A 10,268-nucleotide genomic window follows, 5' to 3' on the forward strand; every position below is an offset into this window, starting at 1 on the left:
GGATCGGGTGCCTGCCTCTGGTGAGCTAGGGTCAGCCCACCTACTGCCACTGGGCCACTTCCTCCCTCAGCTCAGCCTGGCAAGAGAACCTGAGCCCCGCGGGCAGCAGTCTCTGAATTATCTGGACCAGGACACGCCCCGTCCTCTGGCTTAAGCCTTTGTCGTGTCCCCACTGCCTCCTTCGGGACTGGACAATGCCAGGCGCTCGACAGGTCACTGTCAGTGAATGAATGAGCAAGTAAGTGAATATGTCAATAACTGAAGGTCCCCCTGGAGGCCTAGCTCAGCCGCCTTCCCCTGCAGGGCCTCCTCTCGGAGCCTGCCTGGGTCACGCCGGCTCTGGTCCAGCCCCGACTCTGCGACCAGAGGAGCATTCTGACCCATGAGGCTGCCAAGCCTTCCCGTGAAAAAGCCCCGCCATAGCCCCCCACTTTGTGGGGCTGGCGTTCAGGGCCCTAGGTGGATTCAGCAGGTGTGTTCTTGGGCCCCAACCAGCCAGTCTCGGCTCTTAGGGAGCAAGGACATATATAAGCTGAGCTGACCCCCGTCCCAAGACTTGCAAGATGGTCCTGCCGCTCTCCGTCCTTCAGCCGCCCTGGCAGCTATCTGACGCCGTGCGCTGCATCATGCGTGGTTAGTGCTGGGGTCTACCTCTCTCCTGCTTGCTGTCTTGCAGCTGCCTTGGTAACGGGGGGTCTTGGGCCACAGCGGGAGTCCCTTGCCATCCCTGGATGCGCTCTGAGAGAATCTGTGGCTGTGTAACCCAGAGCAAGCTGCTTAACCTCTCTGAGTTCCTGCCTCTCACTTGTAAAATGGGACTAAGAACATCTATGTCTCAGGGCTGTTATTAATCCATCCTTGCATCTGACCTATAGCACGGAAAGCTCTAGCATTACGCCCGGGACCCAGGAGGGGCTGAATGAATGGTAGCTATTATTTTATTAGTTCAACTTCCTTGAAGTGTATTTTGACAAATGTACACACTCATGTAACCAGGACCACAGTCATGGTATGGGACATTTTTGTCCACTGTAAAAAGCCTGCTGTGACCGTCCACACTCACCCCCCCACCCAGGCCCCAGGCGGCTATGATCGGCATTCTGTCCCATGGATCAGCCTTGATTTTCTGGAACTGCGTATAAATGGAATCACACAGTATGCAGTCTTTGATGTCTTGTTCTGCTGCATGTTTCTGAGATTCACTCACACGGCTGCACACACCACTGGTTTGTTCTTTTTGATTGTCAAATGCTGCTCCTTTGCACGGGTGAGGTGCTCATGTCCAAGGACATCTGGATTCTTTCCAGTTTGGACTGTTACAAATAAAGCTGCTAAGAACGTTTGCTGACAAGTCTGTGTGGACGTGTGCTTTTGTTTCTCCTGGGTAAATACCTAGGAGTGGAATTGCTGGGCCATGTGCTAACTGTGTGTCTAACTTTACAAGAAACTGCCAAACTGCTTTCTGTAGAGGTTGTACCACTTTGCTTTCCCACCAGAGATGTGTGACAGTTCCTTTCACTCTGTATCCTCACCAACACTTGACACTATCCATCTTCTTACTGTCAGTCATTCTAGAGGACACTGGATGGTATTTCAACAAGTTTTAATTGGAATTCCCCTGATGACTAGTGATGTTAATGTAATCATTTCACTTGTTTATTGGTCATTTACATACATTTTTGTGGAGTATCTGCTAAACTCCTTTGCTCATTTTTAATAGTTTTTTTGGTCTTCTTATTATTGAGTTGTAGAAGTTCTTTATATATTGTAGATACCTGTGTTTCACCAGATATATATCCTCTATTAAGCTGATGGCTTGCTTTTTCATTTTCTTGACGTCTTTTGATATTATTTTTCTTCACTTTTCTATAGTGCGGGTCCTGCTGGCAACAAATCCTCTTAGCTTTTGTGTGTCTACAAAAGTGTTTTGCCTTCATTTTGTGTGTGTGACAGCTTTACTGACATTATTTTATTCACGTGCTCTATAACATTCACATACCATTCAGTGTGTGCAAGTCAATGGTTTTTAGTGTATTCAGAGTTGTGAATACACAATCAAATCCCCGCAATCAATTTGAGGACATTTTTCATCACCCCAAAAATAAATGCAATACCATTTGGCAGTCATGCCTTCATTTCTGAAAGTTTTTTTGTGGGGGAGGCTTGGTATAGAATTGTTTGATAGATTTTTTTCTTTCAGCTCTTTAAAGATGCTATTCTATCAATCTTCTGGTGCACACTGTTTCAGACGAGAAGTCTGCAGTCATTCTTCTGTTCCATTTTACATACTGGGTTATTTTGTTCCCCACTTACTGCTTTTAAGATTTTCTTCTTTTTACTGTCACTCAGAAGTTTGATTATGATGAAGTTGGTAGGTTTTTGCTGTGTTTATTCTGCTTGGGATTCACTGAGATGAGTTTATAGTTTTCATCAAATTTGGACATTTTCCAGCCATTATTTCTTCAAAAATTTTCAGTCTTCCCCACTCCCAATCTAGACAGAAAAATTTATATCCACAGATCGCTGAGTCTCTTTTCATATTTTTCAGTCTTTTTTCCTGTCATTGCTTTATTTTGAATAGTTTCTATTGTTATGTTTTCAGGTTCACCCATCTTTTCCTCTGTAATATATAATCTACTGCTAATTCCTTTCAGGGAATTTTTTATTTCAGAAATTTCAATTTTCATTTCTATAATTTCCATTTGGTTTCTTTTCTCCTATATTATGTCTTCTATAATGCTCCTACTTATGTTCATGTTTTCCTCTGAATACTTAAATATATTTACATCAGCTGTTTTAAAGTCATCGTCTGCTAGTTTCACCATTGATCTCATTTCTGGGTCTGTTGCTATTGACTGCTTTTTCTTCTGGCCCTGGGTCACGTTTTCCAGCTTCTTCTTATGACCAGTCACATTTGATGGGTGTTGGACATTGTCGATTTTATGTTGTCGAGGGCTGGGTTTTCTTCTCTTTCTACAAAGAGTGTTATACTTTACTTTGGCAGGCAGTTAGCTCACTTGCAGACCAGCGTGATCTTTCGAGGCTTGTTCTTGAACTTCGAGCAGGTTTATGCCTTCACTCTAGGGCAATTTCAGTTCCACTAATAAGGCATGATGCTTTTGGTGTCCCCACTGCATGCCTGGGTATTCCACAAGGAATCTCCACCTGGCCAGAACTCGAATGTCTCCCAGCCCTGGGAATGTTTAGCTTACAGCAACCTGGTCATTTTTTGCCCAACCTTGTGAAATTTCCTCTCTGTCTACATGGCTTCGTATTTAGTCCAAGATTCAAAGGCACCTCTATGCAGCTCTCCTGAGGTCTCGTTCTGCATAGCTCTCTCCCCCCTGCTATGCTGTTCTGTCTCTCACATCACTGTCTCTTAGCCTGGGGAGGATGCCACGCCCTACTTGGTTCCCTGCTTGTCCTCTGGTTCAAGAAACAGCCTCCAGGCAGAAAGCTGGGTGGTCACAGGGGTCCCTTCATTCGGCTGCCTTCTGTTAGTCCTGAGCTGCCTGTGCCCCAGTATCCCAAAACAGTTGTTTTGTATATATTTTCCAGTTTTCTAGTTGCTTATAGTGGGTGGATAAGTCCAGGCCCAGTGACTCCAGCACGACACAGCTGTCAGCTATTATTTTTAACATATCGGATTACAGAGGCGATCTTTCAAACCCACTGTGATTATGTCACCCCTTGTCTCTAAGCTACGTGCACAGAAATCAAACATGCAGATTATCCTTGGGGGAACCTTGACCCACGCACGCTGCAATGACACACAGTGACTCTTCCGTTAGAAATGTCCCTTGTCATTGCTCCTTCCTGGCCCAGCACCTCTTCCCACCCCCAACAAAAGCTTCCCCTTCCACCTAGAGCACGTGCCACAACTACAGAAAACAGTGGTAACAACACTCAGCCAAGTCCCCTTTCAACTGGGTGTGGTGAGACAGAGAGAACAGACAGAGAATAAACTCTGGGGGTTTCATTCTTTGTTTTCTAGACAGAACATTCCCCCTGGGAGCAATGTGTCTGGGGCTGTGGTGGGAGGGAGGGAGGGGGGAGGCAGGAGGCCCACGTGGGAGGGCTGCCTGCTGCTACCCCCGAGCCCCAGAGGTGCAGGGCAGAGAGGGGAGCGGGTGTAGCCTTGCTGCCGGGGCTGAGGACCTCATTCTGTCTCTAGCGGCCATTCACTGGACACCTGCTCCGTGCCAGGCGGCAGGCGCCGGAGAAGAGTCAGATCCGGTCCCTGCCCACGTGGGGCTCCCGTCAAGCAGCTCCGGGACACGGTGCCAGAGAAGGGTTGTAGGGCCCAGGATGCAGGGGGTCCGCGAGGAGGGAGAGGGAGGGGGCTGCTTTCCCGGGGGGAGGCTGGGGGGAGGCAGCTCTTGCTGCACTGCTGTGTCCCCAGATGCTGCACCCGTAGGGTCTGGGCTAATGCAGCTCCAAGTCACCAGAGCCAGGCTGGGGCCTGGCCCACGTAGGCGCTTAGAAAAGCCTGGACGAATGAATGAATGAATGAACAAAGGAATGAAGGGACTGGAACAGACTGTGAAGCTCGTCTCAGCCAGGCTGGAGGCCATGGGGGTGGCGCGGAGGAGTGACAGGCAGAGGGAAAACAGGGACCCCAGTGTGGAAGCCTTGGCAGGACTCCAGGCAGGTGAGTTCTGGGTCTGAGTAAGGCAGTGGCTGGGCAGATTTCGGAAGTTCACGGTGGGGGGGACCTGGGAAGACGCCCATGCTTGGGGCTCGTGTGTCTGATGGGTTGGGCGCCAGTGCCACCTACAGATCAGGGACTTGGGTAGAGAGAGGCGGGGTGCGCAGGTGGGATGTGCCAGGATAGTGGAGGAGAGGGGAGCGGCAGTGGGTGGGCACGGAGAGGCCAAAGCGTGGACACTGCAGGCACCAACGTGAGAGGAGACAAGGCGGAGGCTCCGGACAGGAGAGGGGCTGGTGAGGGAGAGGGCCGAGAAGGCACAGGCGGGGGGAGAGCACCTCCCCAGAAGCCATCAGAGGCCTCGTGCTGGCAGCCTCAGAACCCACGGGCCTCTGCATCCCAGAAAGAGGGCTTGGTCCTGTACTGCGGGCAAGGGGTGGGGGCCTGCAAGGTGTGGGGCTGGACGAAGGTGTGCCTCGAAGCAGGGCCAGGGTCCACCTGCCATCCCTTGGCTGGGTCCCGCCTCTCTCATAGCCATATGAGACAATGGGAGGGAGGGAAGGAGGGAGGGAGGATGGAAGGAGGGAGGGAGGAGAGAGGAGGGAGGGAGGATGGAGGAGGGAGGGAGGATGGAGGAGGGAGGATGGAGGAGGGAGGGAGGTAGGAGGGAGGGAGGAGGGAGGAGGGAGGGAGGTAGGAGGGGAGGGAGGAGGGAGGAGGGAGAAGGGAGGGAGGAGGGAGGGAGGAGGGAGGTAGGAGGGAGGTAGAGGGAGGGAGGAGGGAGGTAGGAGGGAGGCAGGAGGGAGGGAGGATGGAGGAGGGAGGGAGGCAGGAGGGAGGGAGGAGGGAGAAGGGAGAGAGGAGGGAGGGAGGAGAGAGGGAGGAGGGAGAGAGGAGGGAGGGATGGAGGAGGTGGGAGGGAGGGAGGAGGAAGGAGAGAGGAGGGAGGGATGGAGGAGGGAGGGAGGAGGGAGGAGGGAGGGAGGAGGGTTGGGGAGGAGCGGTTGCAGGTCCCATACTCACCGGCAGACGGCACACACGAAGCAGTTGGGGTGGTAGGTCTTGCCCAGTGCCGACACCACCTCGCCCTCGATGAACTGGTCACAGCTGAAGCAGCGGGTCCCGTACAGTCTCTGGTAGTCCTGGGTGCAGATGTACTCGCCCTGCCGCACGAAGAAGCCGCCTCGGCCAGGTCACAGCCGCATTCTGGGGACACACGGGAGGAGCCAGGGTAGCAGGTGACCACCAGCTCCCCAGTCCCGACAGGCCCCAGGCGTATCCCTCACCACACACAGGCCTCAGTGCGAACTCAAGGTGGCTCGCTGAACCCTCGGGGGGCCAGGCCCCAAGCACAGACTCCAGCTCCGGCCCCTCAGCCTGGAGATGAGTGGATTTTCTTGTGGAAGATTCTAGAAAGGGGCACGGACCTGGGATGAGAAGCAGGCTGCGCTGAGGGGCCAGCCCAGCGCCTCCTCGCCTCCTGAGCCCACCAGGGATGAAGTGCTGATGCCCCATGAGCCCCCCCCAACCCCCGCTCCTCCAGGTGGGCTGTTCCCAGCAGGAAAATAACAGATGGGGGAGGCGGTTAACACCTGAGCACCTACTGCGTGCTAGGCCCTGTTCTGGGTGGGAGGATCCCCTGACCACAGTGAGGCTTCCTGACCCCCGTCCACCCGTCTCCCCCAACATGGACGAGGCCAGACCGCCTGCAAAAGGGAGAGAGGCCAGGCACACTCGCACTGACCCCTAATATACCTCCTGCCCCAGGGAGGACCTGGGGGACCTTGCCAGGCGGAGGATGGAGTGCCTGCCCTCAGGACAGGCCCCAGGGCACACGGGAACCGGGCTTGGTTCCAGAGGGAGCAGCCTACGCACCCCGGTTGCCCCCAGCCCCTCCCTGCGGAGGCCCAGCCTGCCAGCCGGTCAGGGCGGGGTCTTTGTGGGTTGCAGCCCCCTAGCCAGAGTCTTGAAATACCATGTAGCCCATCTTTGAATCAACACCTAAAAATTTTCATCAAAACTTTAATTGATTGCAGAGGATGTAGTTTCTGGTGAATTGTAAGTACTGGCATCTTTAAATTTAACTAGTAGATCGTAGATGCCAAAGCAAGACCACCGACCTCTGTTTACAAAACCCAGAGACAGGCTCTGAGTAAAAGCAGGCATTTCACCTTGTTCCTCTCTTGCTAGGAAAGCCTATTTCCATCTCTTTCCCCCACAGAACTGCATGCACATGGGACGTGTTTTGGAGATGGAAAGCGCCCATGTTTCTCTGCAGCAAAAATCCCTCAGTCTACGTGGAAATTGATTTATTAGGAATTTCTTATGGTCACAAGGCTCTAAATATTTAACAGCTTATTCTGGATAGGGTTGTTATGACAGTTACTAGTATAAAGCTATCAAAACAACACATATGTTGTAAATTTTGGTAAATTATTATTACGTGGATAGAGGACAAGCTTTTCACAGTGCAGCTCTTGATGACACGGATGGTGGTGGTCGAGGGGAGTTCCTGGTGTCTGATCAAGGGAGCCCCGACTTTGAAACTCCACCTTGTTTGGTGCCCTGGCGGATCGGAAGGCGAGGGCAGCCTAGCAGCCTTCCTCCACTGCAGGTGGCTTCTCAGGCTGGTCAGTTTGGGAAGAGCATCTGTGGGAGTCTGAATCTCCAAGGGTCTTGGGGTCCCCGGGGGTCAGGTCTGCTTGGTCTGGTCAGCTCACGCACCGGTCAGTGCACACGACCCGGGACCTGGGGGCTCCGGGTGGCCCTGCCAGGTGGGACCCACTCAGCTCAGCTCCCACCCCTACACAGGGCGAGGTGGCGGGCCTCTCCCGGGTGTCCCTGTCCTCTCACCTGGGCCACAGGGCTGCACGTGCTGTTCCCCGGTTACAGCCACCAGAGTGGTTGGAAATCCTTCCTTCCACATCGCCAAGGAGCTGTTGGCTCTTCGGACATAAAGCTGAGCAGCTGAAAGCCCAGACTCCAGGGCTGCCCGGGGGATGCAGGCTCCACTCGTGCACTATGCTGTGTGCCCCTGGGCAAGTCCCTGATCTCTCTGGGCCCCCAAGTCCTCATCTGGGCCTACTCAGAGGTGAGAAGGGCAGCACAGAGGCGCATCCTACGCTAGCATAACATAAGCCCCAAGTCGTGTGGGGCCACCATCCAGGCCATCGTTTTACTGACGTCACTCAGGACCCAGGAGGCCCGAAGCCGGTGCCCAGCTCTAAATCCTTCTCTCACCCAGCCAGAGTGAAAACCCTTTGTTCAATCTTGCACCACAGGGCTTCCCTGGTGGCGCAGTGGTTAAGAATCCGCCTGCCAATGCAGGGGACACGGGTTCGAGCCCTGGTTCGGGAAGATCCCACATGCCGTGGACAACTAAGCCCGTGCACCACAACTACTGAGCCTGCGCTCTAGAGCCCGTGAGCCACAGCTACTGAAACCCGCGTGCTACAACTACTGAAGCCCATGAGCCACAACTACTGAGCCTGCGCTCTAGAGCCCGTGAGCCACAACTACTGAAGCCCGCGTGCTACAACTACTGAAGCCCATGAGCCACAACTACTGAGCCTGCGCTCTAGAGCCCGTGAGCCACAACTACTGAAGCCCGCGCGCCTAGAGCCCGTGCTCCGCAACAAGAGAAGCCACAGCAATGAGAAGCCCGCGCACCGCAACGAAGAGTAGCCCCCGCTCGACGCAACTGAAGAAAGCCTGCGTGCAGCAACAAAGACCCAACGTAGCCAAAATAAATAAATTTATTAAAAAAAAAAAAATCTTGCACCACAGCGTAGGCCAAGCAGATGTACCCCGACTCGGGAAGAACAGGCTCCCTGAGGCCTCTGTAGGAGAATTAGTGTCTTTCTCAGTAAACGCCGCCTGTAACAATTCAGCCCTTGAGTGATAGGCTGGTTCACCGACACCCTTGGCTCTGGTACTTGGCTCATTTTCTTTTCTTTTTTTAAAGATTTATTATTTATTTATTTAATTTATTTTTGGCTGTGTTGGGTCTTAGTTGCGGCACACAGGATCTTCGTTGAGGTGCGCAGGCTTCTCTCTAGTGGCGTGCGAGCTCCAGGGCTCATTTTCTAATCTTCTTAAAGATATGACGGTATTGACTGTTCCTCGAAGGAGAAAAATGTGAAGAGGGATCTAGTGCCCCACTAAAACCTGCACCTACATCACGGAGGCACCAGGAGACTGAATTAAAGCAGCTTTCCTGCCCCGAGAGCCGGGCCCGGCCAATGCCACGTCCTCCCCGCCCCGCCCCAGTCATCTCTGCTACTGACCGGATTGTAGCTGCCTGGGTCCACTAAGGTCAGGGCCAGACAGTAAACCCAGACCTCTGCCTGCTAAAAATAAAGAGTCCAAATCCGTTAATAATTTTTAACGTCCTAATCAAGACAACATATTGTCCTTACATTCCATCTGCCTATCCAAGTAGCTGAGACCCAATCAAGGGCACCGAGCAGCTGTGGGTGACTCGGAGCGGCCCGCCCCCCGTCTTTGGCGGTCACTGTGGTCATTTCTGAGAAACGGTCGGGAGGGGGCGGGCCATGGTGGGAAGACAATCTGTACCACTTTCTGGAATACCCTTTGGCATCGACGCAAAGGAATGTGAAAACAGCTCCTACCCTTTGACCCAGTCGTCTCTCTCTGGGACTCTATCCCAAGGAACTGACCATGAACGTCCACAGAGTGGGGTTGGCTGCAGCATCACTACAGTATAATGCAGTAAATAAACGCTGGGCTTTAGAGACAGGCAGCCTGGGCATGAATGCTTCCTGGCTGTGTGACCTGGGGCAAGTTACTTAACCTCTCTGAATCTCAGAGTCCTCATCTGTAACAAAGGGTTAAGCATACTGATCGCTCATGGTTGTCACAATAAATCAATGAGATGAGGCGTAGGAAACTGATTAGCCCAGTGCTGGGCTGGAATCCATGTAAACGTTTAACAGCTGAGGAATGGCTAAGTTTGCTGCGGCCAGGCAGCTGAAGGAATCTGGGTATATATTGAAATTGATGTTGAAGGATGTATGATGGGGAAAGGGCTTACACGGTCCCTTAAAGAGGATAAATCGGGACACAGAAGTATATATACAACAGGACTTCAAATTGAAAAGACTCTTACAAAGGAAAAGATTGGAAGGCTCTCTACCCAAATACGGACGGCAATTCCCTTGGGGTGGTCAGCTGAGGGATACTCTTGTACTGGTGTCTGGGAAGAGGAGAGAGCGATTGATGTCAAAACACAAAGCAGACCGAGAACCCCAGGGCGTTCACATGAGTTGGAGGGAGCTGGCTCAGGGCAGCGTGGTCACTGCCAGCCCAGGTCCTAACCTAACCTCTGCCTCAGATGCTCCAACTGGAAATAACAGGCCCACGTCACCGGAGATTCCTTCCTGCCGTGACTTTCCACAATTATGCCATGTGATCCCGTTCCCATAAATGTCCCTGGGACGCAATCGTTTTGCCCCATTCCCTTGTCACCCCCAGTCGCTAAGACCAGCTCTGGGTGTGGCTCTTCATGGTCCCCGTGTGGTTGTGTCCTTGTGGACCACCCCACCTGCTGTTACCAAGTTACAGGCAGAGCTGGTGGCCTCTTCCCCCAATACACACACAC

At 52.9% G+C, this 10,268-nt stretch overlaps 1 protein-coding gene across 1 annotated transcript in view; it reads right to left on the minus strand.

The window, feature by feature from the left end:
* ABLIM2 (actin binding LIM protein family member 2) overlaps positions 1-5,693 on the minus strand; it is a 101,849-nt gene extending 96,156 nt beyond the window's left edge. The window contains exon 1 of the mRNA XM_068542349.1: positions 5,672-5,693. The gene's annotated coding sequence lies outside the window, so the exon portion shown is untranslated. The remainder of the gene's footprint in view (positions 1-5,671) is intronic.
* Positions 5,694-10,268: the final 4,575 nt, after the last annotated feature.

Source organism: Eschrichtius robustus, chromosome 4, assembly GCF_028021215.1.
Source record: "Eschrichtius robustus isolate mEscRob2 chromosome 4, mEscRob2.pri, whole genome shotgun sequence".
Classification (NCBI taxonomy): domain Eukaryota; kingdom Metazoa; phylum Chordata; class Mammalia; order Artiodactyla; family Eschrichtiidae; genus Eschrichtius; species Eschrichtius robustus.